Source organism: Lissotriton helveticus, chromosome 6 (genome assembly GCF_964261635.1).
Source record: "Lissotriton helveticus chromosome 6, aLisHel1.1, whole genome shotgun sequence".
Classification (NCBI taxonomy): domain Eukaryota; kingdom Metazoa; phylum Chordata; class Amphibia; order Caudata; family Salamandridae; genus Lissotriton; species Lissotriton helveticus.
The window spans coordinates 537,042,826-537,066,168 of NC_136067.1; positions in this window are offsets into that span (position 1 = coordinate 537,042,826).

The following is a 23,343-nucleotide window of genomic DNA, read 5'->3' on the forward strand; positions in this document are numbered from 1 at the left end:
CTTCGAGGTCTAGGTGTACCCCACATATTAGGGGGGCGGCCGAATACGACCTCGTACGGGGACAGACCTGATCTGGAATGTGCGACCATGCGCATATAAAACAGAGCGACTGGCAGAGCTACTAGCCAGTCTACACCTTTCTCTTTACAAATTTTGGCAATACGGATTTTCAGGGTCTGGTTATGTCTCTCTACTAGACCGGCTGCTTCAGGATGGCGTACACAATGGAACTTCCACTGGTACCCTAACAAAAGGGAAACGTGTTTCATCAGTTCAGATGAAAATGGCTGGCCGTTATCAGAATATACGACCCTAGGGAGTCCATAACGGGGGAAGAATTCACGAACCAACTGCTTGGCAGTGGTCGTGGCTGTGTAATCTGGGACTGGATATGCTTCTGTCCACCTGGACAAAGCGCATACAACTACAAGGACATACTTGAAACCTCGACATCGCTCCATCTGAATATAATCCATCTGGAGGACCTCAAAAGGGTGGTCAGGGGGCTGGAATCCACCTTGTTCCACCGGGACACTTTTACCTGGATTAAACTGGCAACATATCATACAGGTACGGACTTTCTGCTTGGCTGCAGCTCGTAAATGCTTGTTAAACCAAATGTTCTGGATACTGTCTAACATGGCTTTTTCTCCTAAATGTGCTGGACTATGTGCGGTATTGATAATGACTTGAACCATAGAGTCGGGGAGAAACCATGTGGCTCTACCCTTCGTCAACCATCCCTGATCTGTCTGGACCCCTCCTTGTTCGGACCATTTCTTAATTTCCTCGGGGGTAGCATGTAACTGGATATCTATGACATCTTGAGTAGGGTCCTTAACTGTCATACAGGTAGTCGGATCTGGAGTATGTGTCTGTGTTGGATTAACTGGCATATCTGGAGTCTGTGCTGTAAGCTTGGCTGTGCGATCTGCTAGATCATTACCTTGGGAAATAATGTCAGTAACTTTCGTATGTGCTTTGCATTTCATGATAGCAATAGATGTCGGTAAGTGTATAGCATCTAACAGAGCTTGAATAAGGAGACCATGCTGAATCTTGGTTCCATGAGAAGTCATGAAACCTCTCTCCTGCCAGAGCACTCCAAAGTCGTGTACGACTCCAAATGCGTAGCGTGAATCTGTATATATGTTAACTTTCAGGTTCTTGGCGTGTATGCAGGCTTGTGTCAGAGCAACTAGCTCTGCTGCTTGAGCAGACAGGGTGTCAATACGGTGTGTTTCTATAACTTCAGTGTCAGTAGTCACTGCATACGCGGCTACTAGTTCTCCTGTACTTGTTCTCATACATGAACCATCCACATAAAGTGTCAGGTCGGGATCTAGTGATGGAATATCTGTCAGATCTTGTCTTGGCTTTGTCATAGTGTTAACTACTTCCACACAGTCGTGTGTGGCCGGATTCAAAATAACTGACGGTAACAGTGTAGCAGGATTTAGAACGTTGCAGCGTCTGATTTCTATGTGTGGCTGGAACAGTGTCAGTTCATAACCTGTTAAACGTGCAATTGTCAAGTGCTGAGTCTGTGTTCGGTTTAAGAGAACTTCCACGGAGTGTGGAACTTGTACTGTCAGGGAATGTCCTAATACTATGGAATCACTTTGTCTGATAGCTAGTGCTGTGGCTGCAACTGATTTGAGGCACGCAGGCAGAGCCTGGGCTACTGGATCTAATGTGCTCGAAAAATAAGCACAGGGCTTGTATTGTCCTGCTTGATCTTGTGTAAGAACAGATAATGCTGTACCATCACGTTCTGTGACGAAAAGTGTAAAAGGCTTACTGTAGTTCGGTGTAGCTAGAACAGGAGCTTGGCATAAAGCTTTCTTTAACTCATTGAAACTAAGTGTATGTTCAGATGTCCAAGGGAGGACAGTCGATACGGCTGCCTCCTGTGTCGTTAACTGTATCAGTGGCTTAGCTAGAAATGCATACTGAGGAATCCATTGTCTGCAATAAGAAGTAAGGCCGATAAGAGCACGTACCTCCTTCTGTGTCTTGGGCTGAGGAAGACTCGCTATTAACTGGATACGGTCGGGTGTCAACTGCCTACCCCACTTGGACAGCAAGTGGCCTAAGTAGATCACTTGCTGGACACAGAATTGAAGCTTCGAAGGGGACACCTTGTGCCCCATCTCGGCAAGGAAATACAAGACTGTAAGTGATGCTCGCTCGCAAGCACGTTCAGAACGGGCTGTGATCAGTAGATCATCGACATACTGGAGCAGGGCAGTGTCTGTTGGCATGTGAATGTTGTCTAGTTGTCTCTTAAGTGCTTGACTGTAAATACTAGGACTTTCTGTGAAACCTTGAGGAGCTCGTGTGAATTTATAGCTCCTTCCATTTAAACAAAATCCGAAAAGAAACTGGCTGTCTGGATGAATGGGGACACTGAAAAACGCGTTCTTGAGGTCTATGACTGTAAAAAATGAGGCTTCAGAATCAATGGCTGTCAATAGGGAAGAGATATCTGGGACAACTGGGTACTGGGGAATAATACATTTATTGAGTTCTCGAAGGTCAATCACCAATCGATATACTGGAGGTGTATTTGGATCAGTACGTTTCATGACTGGAATGATCGGAGAATTACATACATTGGAGTCAGTTTCTACAACTACTCCTTGAGCCATGAGCTCGTCAATAATTTTGGATAAGGCTGCTACAGCCTCAGGTGGCAATCTGTACTGTCTGATTCGTGGTAACACTACACCTGGTTTGAGAGTCACACGGTGGGGTGTGATTTGCATGAAGCCTACATCAGTTGGACCTTGCGCCCATAGATGCTGCGGAACATTTGACAATCTCGGATCGAAATCTCGTAATACATAGTGACCCTTGAAGTCACGTAAAAACAAACGTATTCCCTCTGGGGAGCAGCAAATAACTGCACCTAATTCTTTCAATGTCTTAATGCCTAACAAATTTTCTGGACATGACTTCGTAAGTAATAGATCAGTAGTGCGGGACAATGGACCTACTTCTAGAGTAACTGGCTTTGAAATCTCGTTTACAATAGGCTTTCCTGAAAATCCAAGGGAAACATTTCTAGAGCCTGAGAGCGGAGCCCCTGGAACTTTGGCGTGACTTATAGTCGTCCTACTTACCCCTGTATCAATCAGAAACTTTCTGTCTTTCCCTAGTACTTGACTATGAATATAGGGACCTTCTTGATCTACAGGAATCTCGATGAGAGGCAAGCCTACCTCCCTCTCTAGGCTGTTTCATGAGTACTGTTGATACTCTGGATACTCTGTCTGAGCATACTGATACATCTGCTGTGTAACATGCTGTGTTGCAGCAATAGGCTGCGGTGCTGGAACTGTCTGTTGTGCATTCTGTGGCTGAGAAGTCTGTGAAACTTGTTCTTGTCTAGGCGGACGTGGTCTTTCTTTAGTTTTACCAGTAGCTATATTATGTTTCAGAACTGCACACTCGTTTATGAAATGACCTGGCTGTTTACAATAATTACATGTCCCTTTAACGGGAGCTGCAGGATGACTGGCTTGATTCGGACCCCTCTTCTGACTGTCTTGTGGAACAGATTGTGCAACTAGTACTTTCATTTTCGTGTCTTTCATACGTTTTCTCTCGTGTTCTTGCTCTTCTCTGATTCTATTCTGGTGGTACTGGAGCATCTGTAACATCTGGGACGGGGTACTAGCTTGCCATGTACTTTCGACCTTTAAAACTCGATTCTTAACTTGTGGACTTGAATTCTCGACTAATTTAGTAACAAAAAGATGAGGGTATGACTCGCTACTCGTCTTCAAGCCACTGTTTATAATGAAACATTTCTCGAATCTAGAATAAAAATCACTAGTATCTTCATCTTGTTTCTGTTTACAGGCTGAGATTGCATCCCAGTCTTCCTTTTTAGTGGCTAATAATCTGGGCAAAACTTGTATTAACAGTTCTGGTAATTCTTTACATTTCTCTCCAAGACCGGTACCTGGTACTCGTATCTTATCTTCAGCTTCTAGAACTGCCCAATCGATCTTTTTCTCTCCCACCTCCCATTCTTTTTCCTTGAGTTTTTCGTATATGCCCGCAGGCAACAGGACTTTTAACATTTTAATAATATCTGGATACGTATATTCTCCCATACGGAACATGTCCTTTAATTCTCGGTGGAACCCTGCTGGATCTTTGTCGTGACAGGGAATTAATTTCTTCATCTCTAAGAGTTCCATCTTTGTAATCGGAGTGTAAACAAATACTCGTTGCATTTCACCATCTGCTGTCCTGACTGGGTGTACTTCTCGTAACGGATTCTGTCTATCTATGTAAAACGGTTTACTTTCTGGAGGTGAGACATGAACAAAATGCGGGTTCACAAACATACTATATTTATGACGCTGTTCTAGAATGACACTAATTAAATCGGTACCTAAACCTTTCCATCTATACTGGAGTAACTCGTTCAGGACATCATGTAACGGACCTGGATCAGAATGTTGACCCTCATACAATGTGATGAGGTGCTGAATCATATACATACCCACCAGTCGTGGGGGCAATTTCAGAAACATTTGTGCCACTATTTCGTCTGGAAAAGTGGTAGAATCAGTAGTCCATCGGACTGCTGATCGGGCTAGTTCTTGTTCATGCATAGTACTTAATTCACTATAACCGATTCGTGATTTCAGAATGTGATCGGTAGCTTGAAATACTTGTTCTAGAGAACCTTGTTCTGGTGCTGGATGATGAAAAATGTTCTTGTGTTCTAGGCGTAAATGGCGGTCTGGAAATCTAGATTTTCCTACATACGCTATTCTGGCGGTATTCTCGTCGTCTACCTCTTCAGTAGAAGAGTCATTTTCTTTCTCGCTTACTTGTGCTTCTTTGCGTTGTTCGTGTAACCTTATTATTTCTTTACGTATTTTCTTGTACATACTCTCTATACTATTGAGTGTCTTGTGCTTACCCTCGGCTATATTATCACTCCACCTTGTCAGGGTTCTCATTTCTGTCGGATCTTTGGACGGGTAATCTTGTTCCCTTATTAAACAATTGATCAGAAACTTTAATAACATCAATTGGATCTCAGCTTTTCTGAGAGACATGACTTCACCAATACTTTCTGAATCTTGTCCTGTACGAATGAAACGATACATTCTGTCTAAATCTTCTTTCATGTTCGGTAGGGTGACCAAATACTCGGACACCTGTCTTATACGTATGGAATATAGAACCATACTATCCTCGCCTGGAACTGGATCATAACCACATTCAGTAAGAGCTCGCCTGATTTCTGCAACGGACTTATATTTGGGCGTACGCTGTAACGCACGTTCATGTAACTCGATTGTTCCTAGACGTCTACTTGGCGGCGGGGTACCAGGAGGACCTCCTCCTGCGGCCCCTATACTGGAATCATCGACTGATACTCTTCGTGCTGGCAGAGTGACTAATGTGGCGGGGATTTGTACTACTGGCTGGACCGGGGGTACCGTAGCAGGTACTGCAAGAGGTGCCCCGGTGACTGAAGGAGCAGGATTTACATTATTTACAGGAGCTGGTGGAACAGGATTTGCATATTCTGGGACTGTGTCGTCCAAATAGGACGAGAGAAAAATATCAGCTGCGGTCGGTTTGTGACGTAGCTTGGTCGGAACTAATGGTGGCGGAAAATTACTGGATGCCTCCGGGGTTGCTTTTGGCAAGCCCTCGGCAAGAAGAGGATACATACCCTTTATAAGGGCATGCCTCTGTCTGTCTAACTGTTCGGTTTTAACTTGTTCACCTATCTCGATTAATTCCCTTTCGTGGGCTCTTTCTGAGGATTCTCTACTTAATTCTGACTTTCTGATTTCGTTTTCGGTTCTCTTATGAGATTCTTTGCGCCATAACTCGATGGCATCTTTCTGTGACTGTCTGGCTTTCTTTTTCCATAATGCTTCTTCTACCCGCATGATGCACTCGGCATCCCACGTACCTGATACGGGCCATCTATACTTTTCTTCTAACTGTTTGGTATACTCTACCCATAAATCTAGATATAATATGGCACTTATGCCATGCTTCTGATACATAAAGTGACCTGGACTGTCCCTAGGCGGGACAGGAACTGCTTCTTCTAACAGACCTTTTCTAGTTCTTAACTGACGTAGTTTGGAAAACAACGGCATGACTGGACTGTAATCTAGACACAATTACAATAAACAATGAACACGATAATTACACCACTTTCATACCACGACATTAAAATACATGAAGAACATTTAAAAATAACAGTCTGAACAGAATACTACCTGGAATACTGAAAACAGAATACATGAATTTTCTCGAGAACAGAACTGACTAGAACAGAAACTAGATGCACTGCTGAAACAGTACGAAACTTACCGGTCTCATAAAGAGACACGTCAGGACCCGCATCCACCGGAGTGGACACTTCGTTTTGGGTCTGTGTACCACCAAACCCACGGACCAGAGTCAATTAGATTGACCCTGTCTAGATACTACCCCAGCAACGGTACTCACCGGGCAGCAAGAACGGAAGGCCTCGGACTGGACTGGACTGCTTCGACGCCGGACGGACGAACTTCGGACTTCTGTTACGGGTGGGCCTCCGGATACCTCGGACCTTGGACTCTCGGCTTGGGCTCTGGTCGGGACTCGCCGCGTTCCTCCACCGCCTCGTCTGGATGCTGGACCGCAACCTCCGTCTCCTCCGTGGGCCTGAGGGATACTTGAAGCAGAAACATCTGCCGGTGCGCAGAAGAGTTCCGTCACGGCTGCAGAGGGTCAGGGGGCATACGTGGCTTCACCGGCGCGTGGGGAAAGGGCAAGTACCTATTCGGGCGCCATTATGTGGTATATAAATAAATAATACCGGATCTAGGTTTGACTGGACATAATAATAACAGATAGCTAAATAAATAAGAGTCAAGATTCGAGGTAGTAGGAGTTTGCAGGTTTAATACAGCATAAAGGACAGGAACAGGACAACCTGCACAGGAATAGGATGGCAGCGCTGCCTGGGACAGAATTGGAATCGGCGTAACATTTAATAACAGTGCACAAGCATATATACTAAAACAATTGCATTACAATACATACGATAGGCGGAGCAGTGGGTGTGGTCAATAGCAGTCGCGAAAGATAAGGGTGAAAGTGGGTGTAACAGGAGGCGTATACATAGACATGTGATGTAAACGTAACAGAATATGTCATAAATGGGGCGGTAACATGGAGGGGGCTACCTAAGGAGCCGGGACCTCTAACCTAGTGGTGCGCGCAAACTGACAATGACGTGTTACTAGGAGAAGCTGGGGGCTATGACTTCTGCGCTAGGAGCAGAGACTGAAGTCTGGAGAGTCAGGGCGACATGTACCTAAACACTATCTAGTATCTGATGTTTAGAGAACATGTTGATATAAACTAAAAGGTATTGTGGTAAAGGCTAACAGACTCTAAGACTGGTGCATGCATTATTCTACATGTAGTGCGTGATGAGGAATATTAAATGACCATAAATACAGTATTTCTCTTACATGGAGACGTAAAGGCTAGACGATGACGGAAACTATTGATGCGATTCAGTAGCTTTAGGAATGCAGAGAAGGAGGGCTGGACTGATAACTAGAATCATAACATACTCTTGGCAGACTGGCAGGCAGAGCCAGGCCGAGCCGGGCACTGTGAGGCAGGAAGTAAGTGAAGGGTCAGGAACACAGGTGGGGGCTGTATCGCTCCTCAGCGAGGGCTCAGGAGACAGGAGCTGAATCTGGTGTCCGGGCCCTTTTGAGGCCTAGAAACGGGGACTTTACAATGAAATAACGTGCACACTGAGAAACGAGGCAACGTAACTTTTACATAGGCCTAATACTCGTAGCTTTCACGAGAACTGGAAACTGGCATACTAGAGATGGACACAACTGTAATTGCGTCTTTAATCGATCATGGGGAATACATATGCATATTAATCATGCACATACAACATAGGATGGGGAACACGTAGGGACACAGAACATGGCAAAATTTACTTTTCCACACCACGCATTCCAAATGCAGTGGCATTAGATCCAAAATGGATACAATGGGAAAGTTCTCTTGCTGCAGAAGACGTGAAACACGCTTTTGATCCAAAAATGAAAAGACTGGAAGATCTAGAATACGAAAGTGAATGTCCTCTGTCAATCGAAATTCTGCCTCTCGAACAATACATCTGTGTAATCTACACGGACAGATTTGCACAACACTACGTTGTGGATAAACAAATTTACAATGCAGCGTGCGCGATTGTTAAAGGTCGCTGGCGCTTAGGTAAATTCAGACCAATGGTCACCAAAACTGAATCACTCAGAAACTGTACAGCTCAGCGAGCTGAAATAAGATCTTTAAAGATGGCGCTCGAAAATGCCGAACGCGAATTCCCAACACTAATAGTGTGCGATTCGCATTTCTGCGTCCAGTCTTACAATAATGACATGCAGACATGGATCAAAAACGGTTACAAAGATGAGACTGGTGCAACAATAAAACATAAAAAACTTTGGGAACAGGTAGTTCTTTTGCAGAAAGAACTACAAAAGACTCACGTGATACATACACTGAGTCATCAACGTGATGGCGTTCACGTTGCAGGGAATTCATTGGCTCACAGAGCCACAGCGGCAGCTGTCAAACCGGCTTCCGTAGCTACAAAAAAGCGTACTAAAAAACATATAGGCGGTGAAACGCTACTAGCAGTAAAAGCCTCAATGGAAGGCAACTATGTGGCGTTACCTCTAAATTATCCACTCGGAAATAAAAACATAATTGATGCAAACTCCGTTCCTTTTGCTCAAATCCCTGGAGTGGGGGATAGAGTAATTCCAAACACGAACCGGAGAGCTTACTTGATTCAAGAAGCACACATGGGAATGGGTCTGAGGCACCAAGAGATCTTGAAATCTCTAATAGAATTACAATCACAATACTGGTGGCCGGGGATGAACGTGCAAATTTATAACTTTGCAACGAATTGTCAGGACTGCAATAGAGATCGCAGTTGTGAACCGGACCAGACACCAGCTCGGACACCTCTACTAGAAAGCATTAGGCTATCTATACGCAAAAATCCAGATTGAAAAAGGCGATCCCATAATTATTAAGACGAGATTCATTTAGATGAGACCCCAGCACTCGGCTGACGCCAGAACTGTTATAAAAGATTTGTGAGTCTTTATTTGCATATACGCAATTGGCATGCTACATTCTGACAAGGGTCCTGCGTTTAGCTCTCGAGCTTACAAGGAGGCCATGACCAGCATGGGCATTGCATTGCGGTACTCTAGTCCATTCCATCCCGAGGGAAATGCGGTAGTGGAGAGAAAAAACCGGGACATAAAGCAATCTATAACGGTGAGGGAATTAGGTTCGGGTGATGGGGGGGTCAAACATCTAACAAGTGTCCAACGTAGTCTTAATAATCTGCCAAGAAATTCTCTAAAAGGTATCACTCCATACAAACTTTTGTTCGGTACTAGAATGATAATCCAGGACTTAGATTGTCAGACTTCAGTGGTGAAAGAAAGATCCTTTGACATCAAAGATCGTTTGGCTGTTTTACAGGACTTAATTGAAAGAAGAAGAAGTTTGAGTAACATAAAGCTAAAGCCAACAGCGACTGAAGAAAAACCACCTGTCCCAGCAAGACCTGTCTGTATACCAAAGATTAGGGATCTAGTAAGAGAAAAGATCGTGGTGAAGAAGGAATTTGGGCCTTCTTACAGAAAAGCAGTACCTGTCTTAGCTCTCAGCGGAACAAGATCAGTAGTACTACCGCCCCTTGCTGGTAAAAAGGAAAACAGAGTTGTATCAATCGACCTGGTAAAACCACAATCATGTGGTCAATAATAAGTAATAGGCCCAGTGGACTCCCAAGAAGTAGCAGAAGACAAAATCTTGCTATAATCCAAGAGGTTCAAACTGAGAGACTAATCACATTTGATAAACCTGCAGTGAATAAAAAAGGACTATGCAACAAAGCCATGGAATGTGTGCCTCTTGAAACCCAAATTGCAACAGTTCGTCAAGAAACACCTGTCTACAATGATGTAGCCTCTGAACATACAGAATCAAAGATTAATAACAATCCGGAAGCAATTCCAACAATTGACAGAACTGCATCTGGCTACTTCATCAATTTCGATGACTTTTCTGATGATCCAAGTGTACATGAAGAAACGACATCTACAAACATTTTGAAAGAAAAATTGACTGAACTATTTCATCAGCTCAAAGAAACATATCAGATTTCACCATGGATTGAATTATGGATTGTGTTAGGTGTACTTTTCCTCCCACTCTGGCTCATTATGATTTTAAGCTTGGGAAAATTTATTGATGGAAAATATAGTACAATGGACACAGCAAGTCAGAACATCAACTTGGCCCTAAAACCTCACAGATCTTCTCACATTGAAAAAAGAGAACTGTCATCAGTTAACATCACAACCAATCCTATACATGGGGGTGTAGCATGGGACAAAACGGATTACGAAATCTATGGCCCAGTTGAACTTTTGAAATATCCACATCAGTTCAAGATTTCATTAAGTTACTTTGTGACACCAAGTACTTTCTCTGATGATTGGGACTTTGAAAATATTAATAATATGATGTCAGATTTAGAAATGTCAGCAAAATTAAAAGAACATGACTATTTGAGGGGTTCATCGAATTATGAAGAGATGTACTGTTTTAACCAATATGGTCATCACTATTTGCATAAATCTGCTAATCCTAGAAATGTTTTTACTTATAATCAATGGGAACATTGTCCAACACCGCCCAAAAGGTACCTCAAAAACATTTTATGAGAAATTTCCATACTTCTCAGGGTTTAACAACACAGATCCAGAAACGTTTTTATTACAAAATGTTAAATAAGACAGGAATGAAAAACATGTTGACAAATACTAAATTGATTTATTCTGAAAAAGTTTATGAAAAAATGTCTACATTTGGTTTTGAATTTTGGAAGAACAACATTGAGACAAAAACCATCTGGGTTAACAAAGACTGGCAGGTACAAGGTCTAGAATCATTATTTAGAGCCTGCATGATCCCAGAACAGATAATATTCCTGAATGACACCATTCAACAAACAACCTGTCTTGGTTTAGCCAAGATAAAAGACTTTAACAAACCGTCTATTCCAAAGCCAATACCTGATAGTAATAGCACTACAGATGTGGAGATAGACGTATCCCATATTTTACACCAAAACAGAACAAATCCTGATTGGAAAAAATGGTTGATCTGGCCCACAGACACTAATAACTGTCAAGATAGATTCCTGAACAAAACACAGGGGTTCAAACAGACCAGGCCAGACCCAAGATATTCCCAGAGACAACAATCAGGCATAGTTACAACATACAGTGTAGGGAAACTGTGCCTCGAATGGCTACAGAGATCCACACTGCAGGAAATTAAGCAACACTTGACTTTACTTAAAGAAGGTGCTGACTTGCGGGATTTCATATTGGGACCTCGCAAACAGCGTCTAAAACATTTCATATACGCCGGTATATACGCTGCTTAAAACGCAGCTTGGAAAGTAATGCAAATTGAAACTGCTGAAAAAATACGAGAAATTGATCATATTAATTTGGAAAAATCACTGTCTGTAGTGGACAATGGGTTAACGACTCTGTCCTCCAGAATTTATTCACTGGACAGCATTGTATCATCTGCTATTGATATAATAGAGCAGGACTTGCTAATGTTACAACATGGCCAGTCCCAATTATGTTCTATTGTACAGCTAGGCTGGACGTTACAAAATCTGCGTTCAGGTCACGTGCCATGGCGTCTAATAAACAAAACGTAATTATTTTCTATCTTTAACCTTACTGATAAACAAATCAGTTTGGCACAAAAAGGAGCAGACTATACGATTCTGAGCATTGAAAAACTTGAGAGATTACCATTGACAATGTCAGAGAGACCTGTCATTAAATGGATAATACATGGTACAATTACAAAAGTATATACCAGCAAGCCTGTATGAAAGGTTGGGTAAAGAATACATCAAGTCAACCTGGAAATTACCTTATACACATAAATGTTATAGTGAAGGGAAAAAAGAGGTATTTCTTAGTGGTAATAACTGTAAAAATGCACTAAGCGGTACACTTCTGTGTCAAGGTATTAACTTGCATGGAGCCTGCGAAGGTTCATCAAATTTGTATTTGTATTTGTGGTGGTATTTATAGAGCGCAACGGTCGCTCCGGAAGGAGCATCTTGGCGCTGACATTTCCCGGTAGAGGAATCACATACAGTAATAGGGTGAAGAGAGGTTATATGGCGGCTTTGATGTAATCATCCTTAAGGCTGAAGATCCAGGTTTTGAGCAATTTTCTGAAGGGTTTTTCGTGGGTTATGAATCTCAGGTTTTTGGGCAAGAGGTTCCAGGCTTTAGAGGCCAAGTGGTGTAAGGTTTTGCCACCTTTTGTCTTCAGATTGAACTTGGCAGGGAGGATGAGGTTGTTGTGGGAGGAACGTAGAGATCTAGACGGGTTGTAATGGGGGAAACATTTGGTAAGGTATCGTGGGCCGGAGCTATTGAAGGCCCGGAAGGCGACAAGTAGCATTTTGAAAAATATTCTCTTAGGAAGGGGAAGCCAGTGCAGAGATTTTAAAGCGGCGGAGATGGACGATTTTCTGGGCAGCTTTAAGACGAGTCGGGCTGCGGTATGGAGGATGCTTTGGAGTTTGTTAAGTGTGGACTTTTTGGCTCCTGCAAGGAGACCATTACATTAATCCAAGCGTGACATTATTAGGGCTACCGTTACCGTTTTTCTGGAGTCAAGAGGTAGAAAGTCGAAGAATTTTTTCAAGGACTTGATGATACCGAAACAACGACCCGCTACGGTCCTGACGTGGTGGTCAAAGGAGAGATCACTGTCAAATAGGATGCCGAGGTTCTTTGCAGTGGTTACGGTTTTGGGAGGGGCAACAGAGTTGTCTGGCCACCAGAGGGCTGGGCAGAAGGTGGTATTCTTTCCCATGGGGAGGATCTCCGTTTTGCTGGAGTTACATTTGAGGTGATTTAAGTCCATCCATTGGAAGACAGCTGTTAAGCAGTTTTTGAGGTTTAGCTCTGCATTCGTGGAGTTCTTTTCCAAAGGTACAATGAGTTGTGTGTCATCGGCATACGATGTTACAGGTATGCCGAAGGACTCGATGAGGGATATGAGAGGGATGAGGTAAACATTGAAGAGGAGGGGGCTTAAGATGGAGCCCTGGGGGACCCCCGAGGAGACTCTCTTCACGTTGGAGAGGAAAGGACCGAGAGCTATGGTTTGGGATCTGTCGGTTAAAAAGGATTTTATCCAGGCCAGGGCCACATCAGAAATCCCTATGTCTACCAGTCTGTTGAGCAGGATGGTATGAGAGATGGTGTCGAACGCCGCTGTAAGATCTAAAAGGATGAGGACGACGTTCATTTTCTGGTCTTGGAGCATTTTAATCGAGTCAGTGAGCTCGATCAAAGCCGTTTCGGTGGAGTGATTGGGGCGGAAGCCAGATTGTTGCGGATGTAGTATATTGTGAGCTTCAAGATATTGTTTTAGTTCCCTATATACCATATTCTCTGTAATTTTACCTAAGGCTGGAAGAAGTGAGATTGGCCGAAGGTTGGTTAGTTCTGCTGGGGGTTTGTTAGCTTTCTTTGTCAGGGGTTTAACGATTCCCTGTTTCCACAAGCGAGGGACACAGCCCGTGCATAAGGAGGAATTGACTATTTTATTGATTATCGGGTTTACCACATCAATGAGTTGGTACAAAAGTTTTGGGGGACAGGGGTCGGAGGGCGACCCGGATTTGCAAGCCAAGATGACCTCTCTGGTTAGGTCTAGGGTAACCAGCGAGAATTTTTTTAGAGTAAACTCAGGGGGTGCATTCGGAGGGTGACCCCGTGAGAAAATAACCTTTCGTGTCACCTGCATGGCACTCCTGCAACACAGACAGACCCTTTTTTCAGACAGCTTTCCAACGGCAGCTACGTTGTAATAAATGACCACAGCTGTTGTGGCATGGTGCCAGGATTAGCCTATCTCGTGAGCGTTACTTCAAGGGTCATTTGCGGTATGCAAGTATTGTATCCAAACAGCAAACCAGACATGGAGGCAGCAATATGGCCTTCTCTGAATATCTCTTCTATTCGAATTGATACTTTAAGCAGAATGAAGTCTATCCTTTTACAGACAACTGTGCCTTTAACCTCGTCCAAAGAGATGTATGATCTGCAAGTTGCAAGGACAGTGGCAGAGATACATTCCCTATTATCGACAAATTGCCCTGTGCATTTCGTAGAAATGTTAGGTCAAATTTTAAACATGTCTGATACCAGTGGCATCGCACATGTATTTAAGACCATTTCTTTGGGACTGTTAGCACCCTCTCAAACAGTTCTGGGCATCTTCCCGAATTTGGTGCATTCTGTATTTGGCGGACTGCCTCTTCTTTTGGGACTCGTAGCAGGAATTTTATTTTTGTTCCTTCTGCTCCGATATGGCAAGTCAAGCCCCAGACAAAACTCAGGCTACAATGGAAGAAACGATTGTGGCTATACGATACCGAGAACGGATCACTAAAGTCCTCGGCTTTGCCCGGCTAAGAGATCTGAGTACTACCTGGTTTCTTTCGTTCAGACCAATCTGGTAAGATTGCATCTTACCTGTGCTTCGATGTCTGCTATGCGAGAAGAATGCGTGTTGGACGTCTGTATTACACTACCATCAGCAGTACCTATGGATATCGATACTTTGCTTGGTTCGGTAACGGATCATGCAACGTGTTGTCCCCAGCGGCTATCTATTCTGATGACGGCATTCGTTGAGACTTCACCATTACGATTAGGTGGCGGTGAAGTACGAGATGAAAGCAGCACCACACACGTACAACCTTCTGTGAGCATTGCTGATCCAGACATCGATGATAGCAATGATTCTCACATATGCACAATTTCAGCTTTTTCAAACTTGGTCGTACTTTCACCTACTGTTGTAGACCAATTCTTCGCAAGCCTGTCTGATTTGATGTTCTCCCCTATCAACGAGAATAACTTCTAAAACAACGAGCACACAGCGTTCCCTGAACTCTGAATTCGGCCTTCAGTTTTTATAAACAAGAATACTGAAAACAATTGGAAGTATTTTTTTCCCCTGAAAGCGAAATTATTTTTCCATTTCCAAAATATTTACCTTTTTTCTGGCACATGGTACTCTGCTTAAAGTAGAACTATTCTTAGAGAACAGAACTTCTATTTTTGAAACTCTAGAGACAATATTTTGATTGAGCCTCTAGCACTGTACAGTATTGTATAAATATGTGATGAAATGGTCTCGACCTTCTTTTCTGTATTAAGAGCCATTTCATAAATGTAATTTTCGCAATTCATTCAGCTGATATTTATGTATGCATTATCTGAATGATACCACTGCTTGAAAAAGGTACAGTACAAATACTCATTTTCGTGTATATACCATATACCATTTCAAATGCAATTTATGTATTTTAGGGTGGGTTGGAAAACACATGCATCGTTATATGTTTAGTATTGCTTAGTATGGGTGACCGCTCAGCCCTCCACAGGGCTTGGTCGCCCCACTCACTGCTGCCGCTCCTGCCTGCCTTTGCCGCCTCCTGCCTGCAGATTCCTTCGCTCGCTGCCCGCTGCTCCTGGGAATTTCCTGCTGCTCCTGAGAATTTCCCGCTGCTCCGGGAATTTCCCGCTGCCCGCTGCTTCTTGGAATTTCCCGCCGCTGCCTCCCTGCGGCCCCGCCCCCCTGTGATTCCATTCGCCTCCCCGCTCCCGCCACCCAGCTGCTCCTCCCTCCCGGCTCCTTACTTATGACGCCCCCAGAGCGACCGCGCAGCGGACGCGCGCAGCGGGAGCACCGATTGAGCGCCGACGGTGCGCCAAAGGTAAGCCCGTCTGCGCCCGTCCGCGCCTGGACCGCGCCCAGCGCCAGGACCCCTGGCCCTCCCCGCCGAGGCAAGATGACCCGACTGACCTACGACGCCGCCACTCTCAACGCACTCAATGTCGGCCGGACCCACGCCTGCTGCCGAGCCACCCCGAGACGCACACACGGACCCTTCACCTGCTGCACCTGCAAGTTCACCTGCCTCCGAACCTGCCCCGCACCCGCCAAGACAAACACCAGCAGCAACCACCTCAAGTGCATCCTGATCAACACCCGCTCCGTCCACAGACACGCCGTGGAACTCTGGAACCTCCTCGACGATACATCACCAGACGTCGCCTTCCTCACGGAAACCTGGATGAACGCCTCCTCTGCACCCGACATCGCCATCGCCATCCCGGACGGGTACAAGATCATCAGGAGGGACTGCATCAACCAGACCGGAGGTGGCATCGCCATCGTCCACAGGAACACCATCCGCATCACGACCGACGCCAACGACTCCTTCGCCGCAGCCGAACATCTCCACTTCCAGATTCACACCGACCCTAAGACGACCCTCAGAGGCACCCTCGTCTACAGACCCCCAGGACCACGCACTTAATTCAGCGAAGACATCACAGACTTCATCAGCCCGCACGCCCTCCCCTCCACTGACTACATCCTCCTTGGGGACCTCAACTTCCACCTGGAGAACAACAAGGACCGCAACACCACTGCCCTGCTGGAAAACCTCGCCAACCTCGGACTCAAGCAACTGGTCAACACCCCCACCCACTACGCCGGCCACACGCTTGATCCCGTCTTCTCTTCCAGCAAGTACATCACCTTCAGCCACGCCACCGGACTCCACTGGACCGACCACAGCTGCGTCCACTTCAGCTTCAAAAGATCCACGACCCACCACCACCCGCAACAGGTACCTCACAGGAATTGGAGCAAGATCACCGCAGACCAGCTCACCACCTCCCTCAGCCAGAGCCCACCCGCCAACACAACGGACCCCAACGAAGCAGCCCGCAACTTCACACAGTGGCTGACCGCCTGCGCCGACGACCTCGCGCCACTAAAGAACCCTCCCAGCTGACCCAGAAGCAAGAAGGCATCCTGGTTCACCGACGACCTCAAGGACTCCAAGAAGACCTGCCGCACCCTCAAGAAAGCCTGGCTCCTCAACCGGACCACCGACAACATGACCGCCCTCAAACACGCTACCCGCAAGCACCACCAGCTCATCCGCACCACCAAGAAGAAATCCCTGAAGGAACGACTGGACAACAACGCCCACGACAGCAAAGAGCTCTTCACTATCGTCAAGGAGTTCTCCAACCCCAGCACCGGCACCAACGACATCACTCCGTCACAAAACCTCTGCGACTTCCTCGCCTCGTTCTTCCACCGCAAGATCGCCGACATCCACAACAGCTTCGGCGCACCACCCACGCACCCAACCGTCGAACCAACGCCCCCCACCGCCACCCTTCGCACCTGGACCACGGTGACCACCGAAGACACAGCCCTCACGATGAACACCATCCACTCCGGATCGCCGACCGACCCCTGCCCACACCACGTCTTCTACAAGGCCGACTCCACCATCGCACCCCAACTCCGGAACATCATCAACGCCTCCTTCAACACCGCCACCTTCCCGGAGAGCTGGAAGCACGCCGAGATCAGCGCCCTCCTGAAGAAACCCACAGCGGACCCCACCGATCTCAAAAACTTCCGCCCCATCTCGCTCCTCCCTTTTCCTGCTAAAGTCATCGAGAAGATCGTCAACAGACAGCTGACCGCCTTCCTCGAGATGAACGGATCCCTCGACCCCTCGCAGTCTGGCTTCAGAGCCAACCACAGCACCGAGACCGCCCTCATCGCAGCCACCGACGACATCCGGACCCTGCTCGACAAGGGGGAAACAGTGGCCCTCATCCTCCTGGACCTCTCCGCTGCGTTCGACACGGTCTGCCACCGCACCCTAGTCCAGCGCCTCAGCAACATCGGTATCCAAGAGAAGGCACTGGAGTGGATCATCTCGTTCCTTGCCGGAAGAACACAAAGAGTCCGCCTACCCCCGTTTCGCTCCGAGGCCACCGAAGTCATCTGCGGCGTCCCACAAGGATCTTCACTCAGCCCCACCCTCTTCAACATCTACATGAAACCTCTCGCAGCCATCGCACGCCAGCACAACCTCAACATCATCTCTTACGCCGACGACACCCAGCTGATCCTCTCCCTCACCAGAGACCCCGACACCGCCAGAACCTGCCTACACGAAGGGATGAAAGACGTCGCCGAGTGGATGAAGGACAGCCGCCTGAAACTGAACTCGGACAAGACGGAAGTCCTCATCCTGGGATCTTCGCCCTCCGCCTGGGACGACTCCTGGTGGCCCCCAGCCCTGGGCACCGCACCCAAGCCAACCGACCACGCACGCAACCTGGGCTTCATCCTGGACCACTCCCTCTCGATGACCAGACAAGTCAACGCCGTCTCCTCATCGTGCTTCAACACCCTGCGTATGCTTCGCAAGATCTTCCCCTGGATCCCGACCGAGACCAGGAAGACTGTCACCCAGGCACTCGTCACCAGCCGACTGGACTACGGAAACGCCCTCTACGCCGGAACCACAGCCAAGCTACAGAAAAGACTCCAGCGCATCCAGAACGCCTCCGCCCGACTCTTCCTGGATGTGCCCCAACGCAGCCACATCTCCAGCCACCTGAGGAACCTGCACTGGCTCCCCGTCGACAAGAGGATCACGTTTGGGCTCCTCACCCAAGCACACAAGTCTCTCCACGACCTGGGCCCCAAGTACCTCAACGACCGCCTGACCTTCTACACGCCCACCCGCCAGCTACGGTCCACCAGCCTCGCCCTCGCAGCCGTACCACGCATCCGAAGAGCCACCGCCGGAGGAAAATCCTTCTCATACCTGGCTGCCAAGACTTGGAACTCCCTCCCCACCCACCTTCGGCTGACCCAGGACCATCTCGCCTTCAGGAAACAACTCAAGACCTGGCTGTTCAAGCAGTAGCATACCCCTCCCCCCCAAGCGCCTTGAGACCCTCCCGGGTGAGTAGTGCGCTATACAAATGGCATGATTGATTGATTGATTGATTGATTGATTGAGTATTTTAGTAATGATTGACATAATACGTGGAGTGGGTGTTGTAAACGTATCTAGGACCCTAATGAAATATTCCCAATTCATGCCCTTATGTGGTTATAACAAAACATATCCTTATAAAGAATCATACCCATATTTAGTCATAGCCAATGCAGTCCAAATACGGCAAGGCTACTACCATAGACTCCTAGAAAGTACAACACGTTCTTTAAACAAACCAAGCCTCTAGCAGCCCGGGAAAACCCCCTGCTTTTGTTTTGATTTGAACAAAAACTCCTGGAGTCCAGAAAGAACTGTAAGTTCTTAGTGACGTCTCATGTCCAACCTTACGTCAAACTCGGCACCTTCCAGGTATAAATATACCAACGTTGCCTTAAGCAAACACGCGGTGGTTTGGAGCAGAGCGGCTATCTACTTGCCCGAAGCCCAGCTGATGCAAAAGCCGAAGGAAGCCGACCCTCCCATTGACGCACTGAGAGAGAGGCTGTCTTTTCTCCTGCCGAGAAATCCAGCTCCAGTGTTTCCAGTCACCCTTGCGGGTTGCTGGGAAATTGAGTCCGGAGAACCAGATACAAGACCTCCTTCATTCTATACCCAAGGTACGGAGCTGATTAGATCCTTAAGAGAATTCTTGATGTAGATTCTTGGCAAAAAATAACTTAACTTAAACTACAGCTCACTTACTCCTTCCCACGTACTAGGCTTAGGTTAGGTACACCGGGGTAGGCGTATCTTAGAAGCACCAGTTGAGTACGTTTAGTCAATGATTTTATGTATGTATATATTTTATCCGTTTTAAGTATCATATGGCTCAGAAACCATATAAATGCTTTTACAGTATTATTTCATAATACTCCTTTTACTGTACGCACTTTACTTTATTACAAGTATTGCAATTGTGGCAATTCACTTCTCTTGCACGAGAAAGAGGACTGCTCAATAAATAACAACTTTTATTGAAAACGCCCGTCTCTCTATTTCTCTGCACTCTGGTGAAACTAAGCATGCACGATTGACTGAGTGAAATAGCTGTCTATTGTTCTCACACGACTCTGGAGATATACTCCTTGTTCTGGAGGGAGCAAAGTTGTCATGTTAATGCGGTTGTCAGAAGCTAATCCCTTCTTGTCTATTCAGAGAAGTTAACTCATCCCTGTTTACTCGAGAAAGTTTCCAGTGACCTCTGAGGTAGCTGACATTCATAATTAGGTCTAACATATTCCATAGAGACCTAGTCGACCTCAGTCCTATGTCTAAACTATCATTTATGTTATTCCAATGCACAGAGCCTATTGGGAATATAGGAACTACACTACATGGCGCCCAACGTTTGGTAAGGCGATAATCTAACGCTAGATACTAGAGTAACTCAGTCGTGTTTTTCACACAGACCCCTTTTTCCTGTAAAAACTCCAATAGACGTCTGGAGTGGGTAAAAGATGAATATCCGCCGGAACTTAGTAGGATGAGAATCCTATGTATTCGTTTTTGGTTTAGTCAACATTGAAGGATACAGTGTTCCAAAATATTGTGCACCTAATCTTTGTTTCCTTGAAACTTGCTCTGCAAACAAACCTTTCTGTCAGAAAAATGGGGGAAAGTGAGGATGAAAGAGAGAGAGCTAGAATAGCTGCTCAAATTTTAGCCGATGACACAAGTCTCCAAAATGATGACCAGAATGTTATTATCATTCCGGTAAACGTAAGAAGAACTATAACTCTTAAACTTATAGAAAATGGACTATCACCAAGAGGTGGTACAGTCATATTTGTGGTAGAGGCCCATGAATATCGGCAGACAGAGGTATTCTATTCATGGATACATTTTCCAGCAGCACACGCTGTGACACAAGATTTCCACTATTACAAAATAGAGGAATCACCAGAGGAATACGCTCCTTTCGAGGACGTTGAAATTCCACTAACATACCAAGAGCACCTGCTCTGGTTTAATGGTGCCCTAAAACATCAAAATCACATCACCAGGCTTGGTCCACTAGGTAGACCAGGAGCCACATGGCTGGTTCTAGCCAGCTATACACCACATCCTGACATTGAAAAAATGTCAGACCGAGAACTTTTAGCTCAGCTAAAACAACTCATTAAAATACATAGACAATTTTTCCAATATGTCATGCGGACTTCAACAGTCCAACCAGCAATACAAATTGCACAACACACCCCTCAACAGGAGAACACAAATAAAATCACACCACAGAATATACAATCAGCCATTGGCAAAATACCCGCAAAACGGGAACAAATTCCATTCTGGTTAGCTCAAAAAATTACTCAAATAGAGGCAGTATTTCCTGATACTACACCTCATGACAAACACAGAATTCTGACTATCTGTCTTCCAATGGGGATCGCACCACATGTGGAGGACTGTGACACTTGGGGCACAGTCTTTGCTTCGATATACACAAAAACACATGGTGTTCCGTCTATGGCGGTTATACCAGACGTACTAAGACAGATTCAAAATTAATACGGTCCGGAACCTGCTTTAACTCTAGGTATGAAATTACTAAAAGACTTTAAGCAGGTCTCAGCTATATTACTAGCAAACATAAAAGGAGAAGCAGCATCTGTGGCGATCCGCCAAAAATTGAAAGAAACAGATATAGCAGAACAACCTTTTGAACTTGCCAGAATCATAGAAAACTCCTATGAAGAATTAGGTAGAGATAGTTTCGGTGGGAAACCACTAAAACCACAACTAATTGAAAATCCTGAAAAAACCTTTATTAAAAATAATCTCAATACTTCAAAAAAGAAGTGGGAAGGTAATAAACAAACCACTCCCAAAGAAAAACAGTTTCAGTCCAGAGGAAGGTCTCCTCAACGGAGAGATAGATCTCCAGAACGAGGAGGCAAGTCTCCCCACAGGGAGCACTCTGAAAAAAGATACAACCTTAGACATAGGGATAAATTGAGAAAACCTGACAGATATTAAGATATTGATACACGTCCCTCTCGATCTTTTCAGACTTCCTCACTGAAATCGTAAAGAAGAGGACGGTCAGAACACAAGGAAGAGCACGTCAAGTCCAAAGACAAGGAACCTGCTCATCAAAGTAAAAAATTACAATTTCCAAAAAAGAAGGTAGCTAGTATTAAAATAAAACATTTATAATACTCCTTTTACTGTACGCACTTTACTTTATAAAAAGTATTGCAATTGTGGCAATTCACTTCTCTTGCACGAGAAAGAGGACTGCTCAATAAATAACAACTTTTATTGAAAACGCCTGTCTCTCTATTTCTCTGTACTCTGGTGAAACTAAGCATGCACGATTGACTGAGTGAAATAGCTGTCTATTGTATTCACACGACTCTGGAGATATACTCCTTGTTCTGGAGGGAGCAAAGTTGTCATGTTAATGCGGTTGTCAGAAGCTAATCCCTTCTTGTCTATTCAGAGAAGTTAACTCATCCCTGTTTACTCGAGAAAGTTTCTAGTGACCTCTGAGCTAGCTGGCATTCATAATTAAGTCTAACATATTCAATAGAGACCTAGTCGACCTCAGTCCTTCGACTAAAATATCGTTTATGTTATTCCAATGCGCAGAGCCTATTGGGAATATAGGAACTACACTACAAAACAGTCCAGCCCGAACTGCCAGGGCAGGTCCTCCCTGGACCGGAAACAAGCACCTAGGACCAGTTTTGGGGTTTTACCCCTCTTCAGCCAGGATAGCTTATTTCCAGTGGCATGGAGAGAACGGGACTCCCGTCTGAGGATACCCGTCCCACTCTGGGTAACAAATGCAAAAAGAACTATTGATGGACAGAATGCAGAACAATGTCATTCATTCACCCAGGTACAGAGATCTGGGCCTAAATCCACAATTTTTGTGCTCACCATGCCATTCCAGTTTGGGCCCAGCCATATGCAAATCAGTCTTGACCCTGTGTCCAATGGGAACAGTCCAGCCCGAACTGCCAGGCCAGGTCCTCCCTGGAGTGGAAACAAGCATCCTAGGACCGTTTTCGAGGTTTCACCCTTCTTCAGCCAGGATAGCTTGATTCCAGTGGCATGAAGAGCACAGGACTCATGTCTGAGCATACCCGTCCCACTCGGGGTGACAAATGCAAAAAGAACTATTGATGGACAAAATGCAGAACAATGTCATACATTCAACCCAGTACAGAGATCTGGGCCTGAATCCAAAGATTTTTTGCTCACCACGCCATTCCAGTTTGGGCCCAGCCATATGCAAATCAGACTTGACCCTGCGCCCAATGGGAACAGTCTAGCCC